General features: G+C 39.9%; 1 non-coding gene across 1 annotated transcript; it reads left to right on the top strand.

The window, feature by feature from the left end:
• The first annotated feature begins 3,714 nt into the window (after positions 1–3,714).
• Positions 3,715–3,787, top strand: TRNAK-CUU (transfer RNA lysine (anticodon CUU)). The gene has a single exon. It is a non-coding gene; the product is annotated as a tRNA-Lys (tRNA).
• Positions 3,788–8,342: the final 4,555 nt, after the last annotated feature.

The following is an 8,342-nucleotide window of genomic DNA, read 5'->3' as shown; positions in this document are numbered from 1 at the left end:
AGGCTCTCTCATTGGCTGTTCTTCCAACCAATAGTTTTCCTCTCTGTGGCTTGTTCCTGGATCCTTACCCACAGAACAGAGAATTGTGGGGAAAGGGGGTGGGGAATGCGCGTAGCGGGCAACGCGCCTGTGCAGAAGCAGCGGAGGTCGGGTTAAGCAGGACTGATTCCTTCCTCTTCGGTTTCTCTCCGGAGGGTTGTCGGGGGACTTTGAGTCTTCCAATTGCTTGAAAAGCTGCTCCAGTCTGTTTCCTAGGAGTTATCTCTTCTCCTTCGCTTTTTCTTCCCTATTCTTTCTTAAAGCAAAGTGGAGAGATGTTCTTATACTCTTCCAAAGGCCAAAGGAAATGGTAGAGGAGGCGTCTCCACGCTTGACGTCCTGATTGTAACCCAGTTATCTTGATGGCGTCCCCTTTATCCACCCCTCCTCACAAGCAGGAAGGAAGATGGACTCTAAGGGTATCAGCTTTGAGCTCAGATCGGAGTTTTACAGAAGAATTAGTACTTTTTCATATAACTACTTAATAGAATTAAGAATAAGACTGAAGATTATTTTAACTCAGTATTCAGTTAAACACTGCTGATAAGACTTAAGAATTTGTACATAAACTATAATAAAAAATTCTTTAAACGGTAAAGAAGACATGACCTCCCCTCTTAATGAGTTTACATTTAGTGGGAGGAAATAGACAACAAAGAGTAAATAGGCAAAATAGTTGCACCACGTGGTAAAAAAGAGACAATGGAAGTTTGAACTTTAGACCTATTTATTAGGGAATTACTTTGTAAAAGGGGGATATTTAAACTGAAACTTGGGATTGTTATGGGAGTATAATTCCAGTTCCAAGGCTGTCGGAACTGTCGGGTCAGTATGGCCTGTCATAGTGATTAAGTGGTGAGAGTGACAGGAAGTGAAATCAGAGAGGTGGACACGGGGTCAGATCTTGTAGTGGTTTGGATTTTAATCTCCGATTTTAAATGGAAAACCATCAGCATTTTTAACTGCTAAATACTTCTGTGTGTATTTCCCCAAAAAAGAACATTATTTTACATGCCCACAGTACAACTATGAAAATCAGAAAATGTATAATGCTTTTTTCTAATCTACAGGCTTTATTTAGATTTTGGCAAATCTCTCAATAATGCTCTTCATAGCAAAAGAAAATACAAGATAACACACTGCATGCAGTTGTCATGTCTCTAGTCTCCTTTAATCTGGAAAATAATTTAATGTTTCTTTATGTTTCATGGCATTAACACTTTTGAAAAATACAAGCCATTTCCTTTGCAGGGTATTCCAAAGTTCAGGTTTGTATGACTTTTTTTGCATGATTAGATTCAGGTGATGCATTTTTGTCAGGAATACCACAGAAGTAACCTTGTATTTCTATTAGGAGGCACATGCTGTCATTTGTGTCCTTATTGATGATGTTAACTTTGATCACTTAAGATTTCTCCACTATAGTTTCTATCTTGCTCTTTGTAGTTAATGAATACCTTGTGAAGAAATACCTTGAGGCTATGTAAATATCCTGCTACTCCTCAATCTTACACCCGCTAGTTATAGTATCCTGTGATTCTTATTTGAATCAATTATTATGATAATGGTTGCCAAATGGTGATTTTCTAATTCCATCATTCCTTCCACAGTTACTGGCTTTCTTCTGTAAGGTTATCAGTAGGTTTTTAAGCAGACTGATAGATCTAATTTAGTTATTAAATGATCTCTCTTGCCTCTGTGTGAGGAGTGATGAATACAAGGAAGGATAGAAGCACAGAGAATAGTTGGAAAGCTATTGCAGTCCTGTGGTCAAGCCATAATGGAGAGTGTGTAGAGTGGTGGCAGTGGAGGTGGAAATATGTGGATGGATTTTAGATATGTAGGGCTTGCTGAAAAATTGGATTAGAAAGTAAAGGAGAAAGAGGAAATTCAATTGCTTCTTCCTGCTAATTAAGCACCATAATTAAAGTTAGTTCTTATTCTTAAACAAATAGATAGAAGAAAGGATTTGGATATTCTTGGAAGACTAGCGTTTAATTTGCCTAATCCTCACTGAAATATTCTGGTTGCAATTTTTCATGCGAGATCCTGAGTTAGACCATTGTGGGCCAAGAAAGTGCGGAGGGAAGTTAAAAAGAGTTCACCCTGAAAGTAGATTATAAGCAGTCCAAACTTGTTTAGGGAGCCAGTTAAACTTTTAACAGGATTTGAGTGCCTAATGGTCTTTGTCTATTCACTAATAATTAAGAATTTGAAGCTCTTTCTGAACTTGTTAGTTTAACTGCTTACTTGGGGGCTGGATTGTTGATTTATCTTGTAACTCAGAAGAATGCATTGAATTGTGTGGCCTGAGGATCTTGACTAGTGCCTGATTCATTAGCGGATTTAAAAAGTATGAGTATGAATGCATTTATTTTAATTACTTTACTTTTGGAAATAGTGCATATAAAATTGCTGTGTAATTTACACATATCATTCTTAAAAGGTGATAAAACTTTTGAGATTATCATAGTCTGTTTTATACTTCCACTTATTAGAATACATAACAGTGCTTTTACACATGGTAGGTGCTTAATAAATGTGTTGAAAATGCAGATAAATACAAATTCACTTACCAGTTACATTCTGCCAAGTTATAAAATAGTCAGAATAAACCAGAGTTTGCAATTGCAAGAAAAAATTGTTAGTCAATAATTACATTAATATTTCAAGCCTGAAAATTTTAAACATTCTGCTTAAATCTTAAGTGCACTTTAAAGAATCTGAATGTATATTATGCCATACCTTATTTTTGTGTTTTAATTAAGTAATGCAGGGAATGTAATGCCCAATGTGTTTAACTTCTAAATACTGTTTTAAGGGTTTTAGGGTTAGTATCCTAAGAATTCTTTATTCCAAGTTTACAGTTAGGGTTTAGCTTGCTGTTCTAAGCAGTAGGATACACACCACCCCCCATCACAGAAATGTGCAGAGTTCTTTAGCTAGAGAACTTCATTAGTATCTCAGGGTATATACATTTCCATAGGAGATTATTTTATTCTCTCAGTCTGTCAAAATTTGGTCAGAGTCAGTTCTCTTTTTCTCCTAGAATTACCATTCTTTACAGAAGACTCAGTGACACTGTAATCCTTTCCTTGTTTTTTGAGATGGATGGCAGGAGCAACCTCTGAGAGACCTCTCACTTGTCAGGCAGCCACTTGAAAGAGGTGGTATTTTAATTGAGCCAATATCGTTTTCCTCAATTTAACTTTCCTTGACTAGGTCATATTAAAGGAAAACAGCTAAGCTCTACTGTTCTTCCGTGGGTGTGTAACTAACTTTTTCGAGGTTGGAATTTGTTTCTTTAATGCTGCGCCCCAAATTCTAGGACTCCATTACGCCATTTGATAGAAGGGGAATAGTCGCGACATGTTTTTGTAATGAAGATAACGAGTTGGGCAGTAAATATTTTAAAACACTAGAGATTCGGTGATTCTGTAATGACAGACTTACCCTAAGTTTTCAACTCTCTTGGGATACACAGGCAATAAAAAGGATTAAATTTAAGTACAACTAGAGAACTGTTTTAAAGAACTGAAAAAAGATCTAATTTGGAAGTTACTATCTAATAACATGACACAAATTTTTTATATAAATAAAAAGTTATAGGGAAAGAAAAAGCAAATGTAGTTGAACACTCATCAAAGAAGAAAAAATTAGGCCTGTCACCCAAGCGCCCGGCTAGCTCAGTCGGTAGAGCATGGGACTCTTAATCCCAGGGTCGTGGGTTCGAGCCCCACGTTGGGCGCAAGTTCACTTTTGTTAAAGAACCTAAATTTCCGTAAACATTTTGAGGTCTCGCCATAGTGTTATAACTGGAAAAGGCTTTTTAAAAACCGGATTACCTTAGATACTTTAAATATTGGCCAAACCTCTGGAAAAAAGACCAGTTAGCAAACGAAACCGGTCTCAAACTGCGCTTGCGCACTTAGAAGCTCACGGTCCCCTTTTCCGGGATCCCTCCCCTACCTCCTCCTTAAAGCACAGAGGAAAATGAAAGGCCACTGCTTAAGGTTGAAATTGATTTTCTGCGTTACTGTGCATACGTGCCTAATTGCTGATCGAGGGCAGTTTTTTATTTTATCAGAACAAAATTACGAGCCTCAATTTTGGCAGCTTTTCTAAAACTTTAAGCGATCCGATGTAAAAGCAGAGTCGGCAGACTTGGAAGAAAATGTGTCTTTTTTGTTTATTTTACTGTTTCTTCTCCATATAGGGCTTTCCTTCTCCGGGGGTGGGATATGTTCTCCGGAGAAACAGAAAGTGAGAAATGTTTTATTCTGTGGTCACATCTCTACAGCCAGGGCACAATCCTGTTTTCTTCCATTGTTCGTGGTACTATATTTAGAATTTATCCAACTGCATAGGTTTTAGGAAGTTAATATTCCTGTAGAGGTGAGGCTTTTTGAAACAGAAGGACGAAAGAAGTGAGATGTGAAATTTCGAACGGGCAGTTAGATATTGTGGGGCAGGACTTCCGTCTTTTCCCTCTTCACTGAGAACTTTTAAGTAATCAGGAAGAGATTGTCCACACCACAGCCAGCACATTCCAAGATCCTACCACCCGGACCCTGTAGGTGAACAGTGCTTGTTCCTACCTTAAGCACTAGTTCCTGTACTCAGCGTGTTACCCACCAGCTTTCTTCCTACTAAACGACCAGTTTTCCTCTCTTGGTTTTTTCCTTCAATATACAAACATGTTGCTATTCCTCCATCTTAAAACAATGAAAATTTGTTTCCTTGCAGGCTACCATTCTATTTCTCTGTTCCTCTTTGGAGCCAATTGCCCCCACAGTTGCTTAAGCTCACCATTCCTCTCCCATCTGTTAAACCTGGCAATGCCCTTCTGCCAAAGACCAAAAAACAAAACAAACAAAAAACAACAAAAACCCACCTATAGTTTAACAAGTTTGGCTTATTACCTCTTGCGATGAGGGAGATCTGTGGGGTATTCCAGTAAGAGGTTAGAAAGAAATTGTAGGGTCTGGACTCTAGTTGGGTAATTTGGGGTAAGGGCTGAGGAATTGAGAGTTCCTTCTGGATTGGCTGTTCTCAGAAAGCAAAGGCAATTCTATGCTGCAGCACAATCTTATTTATAGGGAAAGCAGACTCAAGGAAGGATAAAGCTGAACCCAATAAAGGCACTTATTTAGCAAGAGAGGATGATGTTTGGTGTTTTGAGTTGACAGTGACCAACATGTCAACAGTGAATGTTCTGTGAGATGCCAACTGCAGGTCCAGGCTTCCCCACTTCTGAACAACCCACTGTAAATCAGGGATTCCCATGATCCTCTCCTCAGGTTTGATCATGTCCTAGAATGGCTCACAGAATTCCAGAAAATGTGTACCTATTCCTGGTTTATTCTAAAGGAGTAGCTAAATGTGAGAGATGCTGAGGAGTAGGTATGGGGAAGGAGCGTGGAAATCCCATGTCCTTTCCTGGCATGTCACTCTCCCAGCACCTGAATACAGTCACCATCCTGGAAGCTCTGAGGACCCTGTAGTGCAGTGACTTTTCTGGAAGCTTTCTCACATTGGCATGATAAGTTATCAATTCAATTTCCAATCCTTCTCCTCTCCCTGGAGGATGGGAGTGGGGTGGGGCTGAAAGTTCTGTTTCTAATCATTAGACTTTCTGGTGACAAGCCCTCATCTTGAAGCCACCTGGGAGCCCCCCAAGGGTCAACTTATTAGAACAAAAGACACTTCTACTACCAGGAAATTCCAAGGGATTTAGAAACTAAAGTTCCCCCCATCACTCAAGAATTTACAAGTGTTAACTGTCAAGAATTAGGGGCGGAGGAGTTCTCGTGGGGTGCAGAGGAAAAGAATCTAACTAGTATCCATGAGGAGGCAGCTTCTATCACTGTCCTCGCTCATCAGGTTAAGGATCTGGAATTGCTGTGAGCTGTAGTGTAGTTTGCAGAAGTGGCTCCAAACCAGTGTTGCTATGGTGTAGGCTGGCAGTACCCTATTGTAATTGGCAACTACTCCACTATCCACTCCACCCTACACTACTTTTTCTTTCTTTTTTAGGGCCACACTAGAGGCATATGGAGGCTCCCAGGCTAAGGGGGCAAGTCGGAGCTGTAGCCGCTAGCCTATGCCACAGCCACAGGAATGAAGGATCCAAACCTCATCTGCAACCTACCCCCACAGCTGACCGTGACACCAGATCCTTAACCTGCTGATTGAGGCCAGGGATGGAACCTGCATCCTCATGGATGCTAGTCAGATTTGTTTCCACTGAGCCACGAAGGAACTCCCACTTTTTCTATAGAGGGCATCCTCTTCTAACTTGCATTATTCTCTCTCTCTTCACTTTCTCTTGCACTCTTGGAATGTAGGTCCACAGAGGCAGGATTTTTGTCTCTGCTCACTGATATATCTCAAGCACATCTGGCAGATGCTCTGTAAGTATGTGTTGAACAAGTGAATTAAGAAGAAGGGTATATTAGTTTCCTAGGGTTGCCATTAACAAAGGATCCCAAACTGAGTGGCTTAAAAGAACAGGAATACACTGTCTCACCATTCTGGAGGCTGGAAGCTTGAAATCAAGGTTTGGACAGAGTTATGCTCTAAGACTCTTTTGAAGAAACTGTTCTCTTTTAGACTTCTAGTGTCATCAGCAATCCTTGGTGTTCCTTGGTTTGCCTAACTCCAATTTCTTCCAATCTCTAGACACCTATCCCTGTCTCTTTTACAGGTTTCCTTCTTATGTTTCTGTTTCACATGGCATTTCCCTTTTTTTTTTTGGCCACATCTATGGCACGTGGAAATCCCCAGACCAGGGATCTAACCTGTGCCATGGTTGCAGCCTACGCCACAGCTGCTATGCCAATGTCAGATCCTTAACTCGCCGTACCATGACAGAACATCATTTTTCTTTTCATATAAGGACACTAGTCATAGTGGATTAGGGGCTGTAATAATAACCCCATCTTCATTTGATGACATCTGCAAAGACTTTATTTCCAAATAAGGTCACATTCACAGGACTTCAACACATTTCTCTGGAGCACACAATTCAACCCCTAACAGAGGGCTCTATTCCTTACTTCAGCCAGTGGCTGTCTGCCACTTTATAGTTACCTATAAAGCTGTATTTCAATCAAAGATCTTATTGCTTTGCATTTTTCACTAATGAAAGTCTTCTCACAAATAATCCAAATTCTACAAAAAATAACTTTAAGTTTTTTTACTACAAGGGATAATGTTATTAAATACTAACTCCATAAAATTGACAATTAGTAGACAACTATTCCTGGCCATCCCACTGGGAGCTTTCAAAGTTAACAAATGGGGCTTCGTTCTTATGGAGCTTATATTCCAGAAAGAAAGACAGAACCTGTATAGAAACAAACACAAGGTGAAATTGTAAGTGCCTCAGTTATAGACAATGGGCTCATGGGAAAGAGTGCTGCTTTGGGAGAAAGTGTGCTGTGGGAAAGTGGTAAGTCCCAGAGGACAGAGAAGTCTCACTTTAGGAATGAATATATTGGGAAACTGGACAGCAAAACTGAATGTTCATAGTTTTATCCCCTGGTTTAATATGGCTTTCAAGTTCCTTGTGATCTAATCCTAAATTAGCAATGCTTCATCCCAATGCCAAATGCTTTTTTTATGTAAAGAATTCAGTTCACATAGCCTGAGACAACCACCAACTATTGAAATTCTGTTCATTCTTCAGGAATAAGGTCAAAAGCCTCCTCCATGAAGCTTTCCTTGCTCCCTCATCAGAACTAACTATATCAGTAACAAGCAGTTGATGCCCTTTACACATCACATTCTGTTTTGTTGTGTACAAATCATCATCAGTTGTGTACAAATCCACTTCTATTAACCTGTAACCTCTCTAAGGGCAAAAGTTCATGTTTTACTGTTGAAACATTTATAATACCTAAAACTATGCCAGGTACACAGCAGAGTGTCAATAAATAGTAAATGAACCTGGGGCTACAGTAGTAGTACATGGTGACAAAGTAGAGCTAGAAGTACTTTAGAAAGTAATCACACATGGAGTTCCTATCGCTGCTCAGTGGTAATGAACCGACTAGTATCCATGAGGACAAGGGTTCAATCCCTGGCCTGGCTCAGTGGGTTAAGGATCTAGTGTTGCCGTGAGCTGAGGTGTAGGTCACAGACCTGGCTTGTACCTTGTGTTGCTGTGCCTATGGCATAGGCTGGCAGCTGCAGCTCCTAGCCTGGGAATTTCCATATGCTGTGGGTACGGCCCTAAAAAGAAAAAAAAAAAGTAATCACACAAAGGTACACACACCAGTATAAAAATGAATCCCTTCCTA

Source organism: Sus scrofa, chromosome 1, assembly GCF_054392235.1.
Source record: "Sus scrofa isolate SSC_HxYL_T2T_F1_AM1 chromosome 1, Sscrofa_HxYL_maternal_Yorkshire_Landrace_v2.0, whole genome shotgun sequence".
Lineage (NCBI taxonomy): Eukaryota > Metazoa > Chordata > Mammalia > Artiodactyla > Suidae > Sus > Sus scrofa.
Note: the sequence above shows the minus strand (reverse complement) of the source record. Positions and strands in the feature narration are given on the sequence as shown.